Source organism: Heptranchias perlo, chromosome 12, assembly GCF_035084215.1.
Source record: "Heptranchias perlo isolate sHepPer1 chromosome 12, sHepPer1.hap1, whole genome shotgun sequence".
Lineage (NCBI taxonomy): Eukaryota > Metazoa > Chordata > Chondrichthyes > Hexanchiformes > Hexanchidae > Heptranchias > Heptranchias perlo.
In genome coordinates, this window is record NC_090336.1 from 70,068,647 (window position 1) to 70,079,865 (window position 11,219).

At 47.7% G+C, this 11,219-nt stretch overlaps 1 protein-coding gene across 8 annotated transcripts in view; it reads right to left on the reverse strand.

The window, feature by feature from the left end:
• ppfibp2b (PPFIA binding protein 2b) overlaps positions 1-11,219 on the reverse strand; it is a 270,248-nt gene that overhangs the window by 224,212 nt on the left and 34,817 nt on the right. Inside the window, exon 1 of one of the 8 annotated variants that reach the window (XM_067994222.1) lies at positions 6,938-7,161. The exons of 2 other annotated variants lie outside the window; for them this stretch is intronic. The gene's annotated coding sequence lies outside the window, so the exon portion shown is untranslated. Of the gene's footprint in view, positions 1-6,606; positions 6,882-6,937; positions 7,162-11,219 lie in introns of those variants that run through there. 5 more of the 8 variants (XM_067994229.1, XM_067994221.1, XM_067994227.1 and 2 more) reach the window with 5 other exon arrangements.

Genomic DNA, 11,219 nt, shown 5'->3' on the forward strand with positions numbered 1-11,219 from the left:
ACTGCAGCAAGGCCAATACATCTACCTTCCGCAGACCTCAGGATGTGCCTATTTCTCGCCCTTAAAGAGACACACTTACTCAGAGTCTCCGCCTTCGCAGCAGAATAATACACGTGTTGGCCAGAGCCTGCAACTGCACTGTGACGGTTAACATGTCAAAATTGAAGGGGAAATGTTGACATAGCAATTTACAATGTTGAGAGAAAAAAGAGTGGCCATTGATCATGACAAGAAGTCGGCAGGCCTTTGGACAGGAAGCGCACACTCTTTGTAAGAATTTTTACACAATAGCTGATCTCCTGAGGACCAAAAAAAAGGCGCTATATAAAACGCAAGTTCTTTCTAGTAATACGTGTTGCAAAGTTCCCTCAGATAATGTGACCTGCTTGGACAACAGGCTACAGTAATAAAAGCACGCAGCTTGTATGTTGTAATAATTAATAATTACCCAGTTTTATTGCAAATCAGTCATAAGATTACATTCAGCGTCAGCAGATCTGTTTTAATACTTAAATCAAACGGAAAGTCGAGAATGACCAAAAAAAAACACAGGCTGCTTAGATCAGACAACGAAGGAACTTTGCAAATCGTCACTCTGCAAGAAACAACCACCACAAAACGTACACTTGAATTTCTCGAACAAGGGAGAATGATGGGTGCCGATGGCTTGTATATTCTGGCGTAAACAGACAAACTGAGAGACAGACAATTGGTGACATTGCACTGCCAATGTGCTGAGTAATTAACTATTCATAGCACAGACCTCAACACCAATTCATTGAAGGCGCGGTGATCGCAGATGCGATCAGACTGTCACCCACACAGAAGGCAGGATCTTTCCTGCAATGTCAGCTCCATTAAAAAAACTCAAAGTTGATCTGATTATGCCTTCATTTAAAACAAAAATATCATTCTCGAGATGCGGGCATCCAATAAATTCCCATTGCTTGGCTCCTGGGCTCCCAGAAAGACGGTCTCGTTCGGCACATGCAACACTGTCAAGCTTAATACTGAAAACAATTCTACGTATTTGGACAATTGCAAAAATCTGAAACCCGCCCCCAACCCATGTCCGGTTTTCAGAGGGTCAGGAGACCAACCCGCTCTCAGGAGGCCGGTCAGGCATTAAAAGGTTTTAAAAGAGGCTGCAGGCCTACATTTTCAAAGCTTTTTTGATTTTAAGCCCCTGGGGGCCGGGATTCTCGGGGCCTTCTCCTCCACGCCACGCGAGAGGAGGAAGAGAAGGCCCGAAACAGCGGGCAAGAGCCTTTATTGCACTGCTTGTGGGCCCGGAGGAGCAGGGCCCCCCGGAGGCCCAACAAGCCTACCTGCAGTGACACCCCACCCCTACGATGAACCCCAACCCCCCCACCGATGACTGACCGCCCCACCCCCGATGACTGACAGCCCCGCCCGGTGATCCGACCCCGCCCCCCCCCGATGACTGACCCAATGCCCCGATGATTGACAGCCCCCCGATGACTGAACGCCCCCCGTGACCCCCGACCCCCTCCAATCTAACACTTACCTGATCACGTCCTCTTCCTGGCTCTTCTCCCATCCGACTGGGAGCCAGCCTGTCAATCAAGCCAGCCTGTCGGGCGGGAAACCGGCAAGAAGAGGAAAAAGCAACGTCCTTCCTTCAAAATGGTAAGGACGTCCGGTAAACCCGTACTTCCAGGTTTCCCACCAGGAATTCCATCCATGGATCTCCAGGACAACACCATGTGCTCCACCGAATCACAAAAAGGCAGGACCTATTCAAGCCGTTTCACAAAAACGGTCCCACTCCAGAGACCCGAGCGCATAATCCAGGCCGACACTCCCAGTGGAGTACCGAGGGAGCGCCGCACTGTTGGAGGTGCCTTCTTTCGGATGAGACGTCAAGGCGAGGCCTCGTCAGGGTGGATGTAAAAGATCCCACGGCCACTATTTCAAAGAGCAGGGGAGTTCTCTCCGGTGACCCGGCCAATGTTCATCCCTCAAACAACATCAATAAAAACAAGTATCTGGTCATTATCTCATTGCTGTTTGTGGGATCTTGCTGTGCGCTAGTTGGCTGCCGTGTTTCCTACATTACAACACTGACTACGCTTCAAAAGCGCGTAATTGGCTCAAGCGCTTTGGGGCGTCCTGGGGTCTTGAAAAATGCAACCTAAACGCAAATCTTTTTTCTTTCCTTATCTCCATTGACAATGCAAACAATTGCACTGAAGCATGCAAGGTGCAGGCTCCTTCAACGCTGGTCTACATGAACCCCAGTGACTTGTAATCACTCTGGTTGTTTGGCACGATTCCAAGGGCTTGTGGCAGGGTAGAAGGCTTCACATCAAGTCCGCAGAGGGTGGTTAGAAGCTGGAATTCTCTGCCCCAAACCCTTGTTGAAGCAAAAGGGGACAAATCCTCTTAAAAAGGGAATTGGATGGATGAATAAAAAAAAGGGACATAGGAACAGGAGTAGGCCATTCAGCCCCTCGTGCCTGCTCCGCCATTTGATAAGATCATGGCTGATCTGCGATCTAACTCCATATACCTGCCTTTGGCCCATATCCCTTAATACCTTTGGTTGCCAAAAAGCTATCTATCTCAGATTTAAATTTAGCAATTGAGCTAGTATCAATTGCCGTTTGCAGAAGAGAGTTCCAAACTTCTACCACCCTTTGTGTGTAGAAATGTTTTCTAATCTCGCTCCTGAAAGGTCTGGCTCTAATTTTTAGACTGTGCCCCCTACTCCTAAAATCCCCAACCAGGGGAAATAGTTTCTCTCTATCCACCCTATCCGTTCCCCTTAATATCTTATAAACTTCGATCAGATCACCCCTTAACCTTCGAAACTCCAGAGAATACAACCCCAATTTGTGTAATCTCTCCTCGTAACTTAACCCTTGAAGTCCGGGTATCATTCTAGTAAACCTACGCTGCACTCCCTCCAAGGCCAATATGTCCTTCCGAAGGTGCGGTGCCCAGAACTGCTCACAGTACTCCAGGTGCGGTCTAACCAGGGTTTTGTACAGCTGCAGCATAACTTCTGCCCCCTTGTACTCCAGTCCTCTCGATATAAAGGCCAGCATTCAATTAGCCTTATTGACTATTTTCTGCACCTGTTCATGACACTTCAATGATCGATGTACCTGAACCCCGAAGTCCCTTTGGACATCCACTGTTTTTAACTTTTTACCATTTAGAAAGTATCCTGTTCTATCCTTTTTTTGATCCAAAGTGGATGACCTCACATTTGTCTACATTGAATTCCATTTGCCACAGTTTTGCCCATTCACCTAATCTATCAATATCCCTTTGTAATTTTATGTTTTCATCTACACTGCTTACAATGCCACCAATCTTTGTGTCATCGGCAAACTTAGATATGAGACTTTCTATTAACATTTATATAGCGCCTTTAATGTAGTAAAACGTCCCAAGGTGTTTCGCAGGAGTTTCGGCAGAAAAAATTGATACCGAGGCAATGGAGGAGTTATTAGCAGGTTCATTAAAAGCTTGGTCAAAGAGGTGGGTTTTAAGGAGGGTCTTAAAAAGGAGAAGGGAGAAGTGGAGAGATTTAGGGAGGGTATTCTAGAGCTGAGGGCCTAGATAGCTGATGGCATAGCTACCGATGATGGGGCGAGGAGAGTGGGGGTGGAGGGATGCATAAGTTTCCAGAGTTGGAGGAACACAGAGGATTGTAGGAAGTTACAGAGATAGGGAGGGGCGAGACCATGGAGGGATTTGAACATAAGGATGAGTAGTTTAAAAATTGAGGTCCTGGTGGACAGGGAGCTAATGTAGGTCAGCCAGCATTGACGGGCAAACGGGACTTGGTGCGAGTTAGGATACGGGGCAGCAGAGTTTTGGATGAGCTCAAGTTTACGGAAGGTGGAAGACGGGAGGCCGGCCAGGTAGGTATTGGAATAGTCGAGTCTAGAGGTCACAAAAGCACGGATGAGGGTTTCAGCAGCAGATGGGTTGAGGCGGGGGCGGAGATGGGTGTTATTATGGGAGGTGGAAGTAGGCGGTCTTGGAGATGGAAGCTCAGCTCGGGATCAAACAGGACTCTGTTGCGGATGATCTGATTCAACCCAAGATAGTGGCCATGGAATGGGATGGAGTTTGTGGCAGAAATCTGTCTATCTCAGCCTTGAATATATTCAACGACTGAGCATCCACAGCCCTCTGGGGTAGAGAATTCCAAAGATCCACAACCCTCTGAGTGAAGAAATTCCTCCTCATCTCAGTCTTGAATGGCCGACCCCTTATCCTGAGACTATGACCCCTGGTTCTAGACTCTCCAGCCAGGGGAAACAGCCTCTCAGCATCTACCCTTTCAATGAGATCACCTCTCATTCTTCTAAACTTCAGGGAGTAGAGGCCCATTCTACTCAACCTCTCCTCATAGGACAACCCTCTCATCCCAGGAATCAATCTAGTGAACCTTCGTTGCACCGCCTCTAAGGTAAGTATATCCTTCCTTAAGTAAGGAGACTAAAACTGTACACAGTTCTCCAGGTGTGGTCCCACCAAAGCCCTGTACAATTGTAGCAAGACCTCCTTACTCTTGTACTCCAACCCCCTTGCAATAAAGGCCAACATGCCATTTGCTTACTGGGCTGAATGGCCGCCTTCTGTGCTGTAAGATCCTATCTTAGTTTAGACATCAGGCAGACATGGAGAGAGAGAGTTAACAGGAACAAAAATACAGGGTGAAGGTCAGGCATTGTGCTCACTTGTCTGGTTAGTGTCGAAACAGGAACTTCAACTTAACCATTTAAGTGCAGGTTACTTCATTCCTTGTGTTAACGTACATAACAGGGCTTCTGTTAAACACAACAGCTCCTGAATTTAAACACTGTCACTAATAACCTTGCAAGGTTTTTAATAACTAAGATTAAACATTAGTTTAACGTCCTTTAGATAGGCGTCGAGGAGTGCCTGGGGCAATCTCTCTTAATCCAATCTTTCTTTCCCTCTACATTTCTCTTTCTGGACTCCAATTCACCCTCTTTCCTTCTCTGGCCTTCCTCTGTTCCTTCCTAAATCCTTAAATCTCACAGGTCAATGAGATAAAACGGTTGGTCCTGTCGTTTACTAAGGTCCCAGATGGCCCGTTTCCCTCACCGTGCCCGTTACCAGCTCACACTTCCAGCAAGCTACGGAGCGAACTATATTTGAGCTGAAGGGTGCGGGATTAAAAAGAGACCGACTAATGGGGCACGTGATGAGATGCCCCAATCCAGCAAGCTCAGGCCCAATATTTAAGGTTGGTGCAGATGGTTAAGGGTGGAGGGGTTTGGTTTGAAAGAAACGTTCAGCTCCAAACCCCATCAGAACAAGACTTTGGCCATCACTATGGGAAGGAGCAGCTTTATCCAAATCGAATCACCAACGCGATATAACAACTGTACCCGGATCGCTCTGGCGATTATCTTAACGTTCACCCTGTTTTAACAACGAAAAACACACAAACTTCACAAAAGTATCGCCCCTCCAGATGTTAGACCATCCATTCTGGAACTGAGCCAGGGTGAGTGAGGGGTCCCGAACAGCCCATTGCTTAGTTCCTTCTCGTGCTGGCTCTTTAAAAGAAGGGCAGGACAGGCACGATGGGTCGAATGGCCTCCTTCCGTGCCGTATCATTGTATTCCGACGGGCCGCAGCGAAAAATCGCATAGACCTCCTCAGAAGACTAACACGGGACGCAACCAACAGAGTACCCTTCGTCGTCCAGTACTTCCCCGGAGCGGAGAAACTACGCCATGTTCTCCGCAGCCTTCAACATGTCATCGATGACGATGAACACCTCGTTAAGGCCATCCCCACGCCTCCACTACTCGCCTTCAAACAGCCACCCAACCTCAAACAGACCATCGCTCACAGCAAATTACCCAGCTTTCAGGAGAACAGCGTCCGCGACACCACACAACCCTGCCACGGCAACCTCTGCAATGACATGCCAGATCATCGACACAGATACCACCATCACACGAGAGGACACCACCCACCAGGTGCACGGTTCATACTCCTGTGACTCGGCCAACGTTGTCTACCTCATACGTTGCAGGAAAGGATGCCCCGGAGCATGGAACATTGGCGAGACCATGCAGACACTGCGACAACGGATGAACGGAAACCGCGCAACAATCGCCAGACAGGAGGGCTCCCTCCCAGTCGGGGAACACTTCAGCAGTCAAGGACATTCAGCCACCGATCTTCGGGTAAGCATCCTCCAAGGCGGCCTTCGAGACACACGACAACGCAAAATCGTCGAGCAGAAATTGATAGCCAAGTTCCGCACCCATGAGGACGGCCTCAACCGGGATCTTGGGTTCATGTCACGCTACACGTAACCCCACCAGCGAAAAAAAGTTATCTGTTTTTAATACAACGGGTCATTCTCTGTCTTTCTCTTCCTTTCGGATGTTTCTCCCTCTCTCTCGCTCTCTCTCTGTCTTTTGTTCTGGTCGTTTGTATATTCGGTGGTCCTGTAGGTAACACCTCTCTGTCTGAACACTTTGATTGCCTTGACAACGGGCAGTTGGAAAGATTATCTGTAATCACCAGGTATTGTTCTCTGACTATAAATGCGAAACGTTCAAGGAATCCCACACTCACCTGACGAAGGAGGAAGCCTCCGAAAGCTTGTGATTTTCAAATAAAATTGTTGGACTATAACCTGGTGTTGTAAGATTCTTTACATTTGTCAACCCCAGTCCATCACCGGCATCTCCACATCGTATCATTGTGTGACCAAGAATCTGGCGTAGGGAGTCTATCCCAGATTGAACCCTGCACCGTCACAATTAGCCATTCAAGGGAGCGTATAATATTGAACAGAAAAACACAAAATAATGCAGGACAGATCCTTCAGAACAGAACGTGTAAAGCTGATGAGAGTTACAGCAATGCAAGCCCAGATTACTTAAAAACAAGTTTATGTACTCACAAAAAACAAAAAGGCATCAAAAAAAAATCATCTGAAGTCAGGAACGTCACAAAGTTTCACAGTTGTGTCGGACGAGAGCCATGCCTTGTGTCTCTGGTTCGGCAGACACTGACTTGCTGTCATGCTGTATCAGTGATTTACATGTGAACTCTGAAGAATGTGTCCCGTCCGCTCACTCCCCAAAAGCCTGGCAAGGAATCGGTTTTCCAGACAGCTGCAGCCCCCAAAATGACTGAAGCATTCATTAAAAAAAAATAAAATCCCAGGCCTTTGTTTTCCTACGTGCTGCCTTTATTTTGCAACATTCGATTAACCTTAAATATATCACTCTCATTTTCTTATCCCATCCCTACCCCTTCTCCGCCCCCCCCCTTTATCTTAGGCTGATCTTGTCCATCGACACAAGGAGGCAGCTGCAAATCGTATATAGGGGAGGTGGGGGTGGGAATACGTGGAGATCATCATTCTTTTATAAATTTACGCCTCTGCATTTCGTTTGTGTCGAAGGAAGTGTCTGACTGCTTTTTGGACCCTCTCGCTGCCCTAATCTGATCGTTACAAATCTAATGCAAACAATTAACAGCCGTCTCCAGAGCCAAGCAGCCAATCTACTGCTGCCCCGGCCATATTCATTTCCAATCAATATTCGGGAACAGAAAGGACGAACTTGCATTTGTAAAGATCTTCATCAGAACCTTTCAAAGTGCTTTGCGGCCGATAGGTTACTTTTAAGTGGAGTTGCTGTTACGTCGGCCGGTAAAGCAGCCAACTGCAGACAGCAAGGTCCCAGAAACAGCAAATGAGATAAATACCGGTTAATCTGGTTTTATTTTTCGGTGATGTTGATCAAAAAGGAGGAATTTTGGCCCGAGGACAACAGGAGAACTTCCTGCTCTTCCTCAAATAGTGCCGTGGGATCTATTACGTCCTCTCTGAGCAGAGAGGCAGGGCCTCCGTTTAACAAGGGCACAGTGATGAAACGTCCCTTGTGACCTGGACCGGATGTTCCGCGTCTCACGCACAGGGAATCCTTTCATCTCTCTGAAGGCAGCCCAAGCCAACACTGATGGAGGATAAGTTTAGAACAAATCTTTTTTATTTATTCGTTCATGGGATGTGGGCGTCGCTGGCGAGGCCGGCATTTATTGCCCATCCCTAATTGCCCCCTTGAGAAGGTGGTGGTGAGCCGCCTTCTTGAACCACTGCAGTCCGTGTGGTGAAGGTTCTCCCACAGTGCCGTTAGGAAGGGAGTTCCAGGATTTTGACCCAGCGACGATGAAGGAACGGCCGATATATTTCCAAGTCGGGATGGTGTGTGACTTGGTGGGGAACGTGCAGGTGGTGTTGTTCCCATATACCTGCTGCTCTTGTCCTTCTAGGTGGTAGAGGTCGCGGGTTTGGGAGGTGCTGTCGAAGAAGCCTTGGCGAGTTGCTACAGTGCATCCTGTGGATGGTACACACTGCAGCCACTGTGTGCCGGTGGTGAAGGGAGTGAATGTTTAGGGTGGTGGATGGGGTGCCAATCAAGCGGGCTGCTTTATCTTGGATGGTGTCGAGCTTCTTGAGTGTTGTTGGAGCTGCACTCATCTAAGCACTTGAAATGCCATAGCATACAAGGCTACAGACCAAATGCTGGAATATGGGATTAGATTAGACTGGGCTTGATGGCCGGCGCAGACACGATGGGCCGAAGGGCCTCTATCCGTGCTGTATAACTCTATGACTCTAAGCAAGTGGCCTTAAGTTGCCTTGTATTGATCAGCTCTTATCAATGTCCCTGCGTGTGTTTTACCCACTGTGGAACAAGTCAGTACAACCTCTGTCAGCGTGCAAATATATTTAAAAAATCTCACTCATCTTTTAATGGCACAACCTCTGTACCCCGTCCTACCACCCAGGACAGCTGCTCGCTCCCTGTGCGGCCTTCTGCTACTCAACTGACTCCGAAGGAGGGCAATTTTAACCTAAGCCGCCCGGCGGGAGACTGACTGGATTGGGTACGTCGCTGGTTTTAAACTCCGCCCCGTTTTACTCTCCACTGAAGTCGACATTCCACCCGATCCTGTGGGACTCCCGCCCAGCGAGTTAAGTTTTCTGATTTTTAAAAGCCTCTCTCACTGCCCCCCACCGGAGACCGAAACAGATTTGCAACACCAAGGTGCAAATTCTGAATAACCAGACATGGCTAATGAATTGCCTGCTGTTCCCGAAAGAAACAAATTTCAATAACATCTTGCATTTATATAGCTCCTTTAACGTAGGAAAACATCCCAAGGCGTTTGAGACACTAAGGGAATCAAGGGATATGGGGATAGGGCGGGAAAATGGAGTGGAGGTCGAAGATCAGCCATGATCTTATTGAAAGGTGGAGAAGGCTCGAGGGGCCGAATGGCCTATCCTATTTCTTATGTTCTTACGTAGCTCAGTATGCAGCAAAGAAAGCCGTAATCTGTTTGCAAGGCTTCATACAATGTGGAAATAGTGCGAGTGAGGTTTCAATGGATGTCCAAAGGGACTTAGGGGTTCAGGTACATCGATCATTGAAGTGTCATGAACAGGTGCAGAAAATAATCAAGAAGGCTAATGGAATGCTGGCCTTTATATCTGGAGGACTGGAGTACAAGGGGGCAGAAGTTATGCTGCAGCTGTACAAAACCCTGGTTAGACCGCACCTGGAGTACTGTGAGCAGTTCTGGGCACCGCACCTTCGGAAGGACATATTGGCCTTGGAGGGAGTGCAGCGTAGGTTTACTGGAATGATACCCGGACTTCAAGGGTTAAGTTACGAGGAGAGATTACACAAATTGGGGTTGTATTCTCTGGAGTTTCGAAGGTTAAGGGGTGATCTGATCGAAGTTTATAAGATATTAAGGGGAACGGATAGGATGGATAGAGAGAAACTATTTCCGCTGGTTGGGGATTCTAGGAGTAGGGGGCACAGTCTAAAAATTAGAGCCAGACCTTTCAGGAGCGAGATTAGAAAACATTTCTACACACAAAGGGTGGTAGAAGTTTGGAACTCTCTTCCGCAAACGGCAATTGATACTAGCTCAATTGCTAAATTTAAATCTGAGAGAGAGATAGCTTTTTGGCAACCAAAAGGTATTATGGGATATGGGCCAAAGGCAGGTATATGGAGTTAGATCACAGATCAGCCATGATCTTATCAAATGGCGGAGCAGGCACGAGGGGCTGAAAGAAACAGGAGTAGGCCATTCAGCCATGATCTTATCAAATGGCGGAGCAGGCACGAGAGGCTGAACGGCCTACTCCTGTTCCTATGTTCAATGGTGCATGGTCCATGTTTCTGAATTAGATTGCAGGCTTCAAATCACATTCCACCTTAAGTGTCAGCCGTGGCTCACTGGTTAACACTCACACCTCTGAGCCAAGAAAGGTGGTAGGTTCAAGGCCCACTGAAGAGACATGAGCCCATAATCCAGGCTGACACTTGAGTCCTGTATTGAGGAAGTACTGCATTGTTGGAGATGTTATCTTTCAGATGCCATGTTCGATCAGGACCCATGCCTTGTTGGTTGGATGTAAAGATCCCATGAAGAGTAAAGAAGTGTCCTGGTCAATATTCATCTCTCAACTGACACCAGCAAAACACAGATTAACTGGCTGTTCATATCATTTATTGTTTGTGGGACCTTGATTTGTGCAGATGGTTCAGCAAGCATGGTACTCAAACAAACAGTGACCTAATGCCAATCGCAATTAATTGACTGTGAGGCATTTGGGAGATCCCCAGGGCAGGAAAGGCACTGAATATTTTAGTTTGCGATATTCCACCTTGCGGTTTAACTCCCCCTACAGAAGGTTGTCCTATGAGGAGAGGTTGAGTCGATTACGCTCTGGAGTTCAGAAGAATGAGAGATGATCTCATTAAAACATAAGATTCTGAGGGGGCTTGACAGGGCAGATGCTGAGAGGCTGTTTCCCCAGGCTGGAGAGTCTAGAACTAGGGGTCATGGTCTCCTAGTGGAGTCGGCCATTTAGGACTGAGATGAGGAGAAATTTCTTCACTCAGAGGGTTGTGAATCTTTGGAATTCTCTAACCCAGAGGGCTGTGGATGCTCAGTCCTTGAGTACAATCAAGGCTGAGATGGAGAGAGTTTTGGACACTAAGGGAATCAAGGGATATGGGGATCAGGCGGGAAAGTGGAGTTGAGGTCGAAGATCAGCCACAATCTTATTGAATGGCGGAGCAGGCTCGAGGGGCCGAATGGCCTACTCCTATTTTTCTTATGTGCGAAATGTGCTGCCCAGCATGGATCTG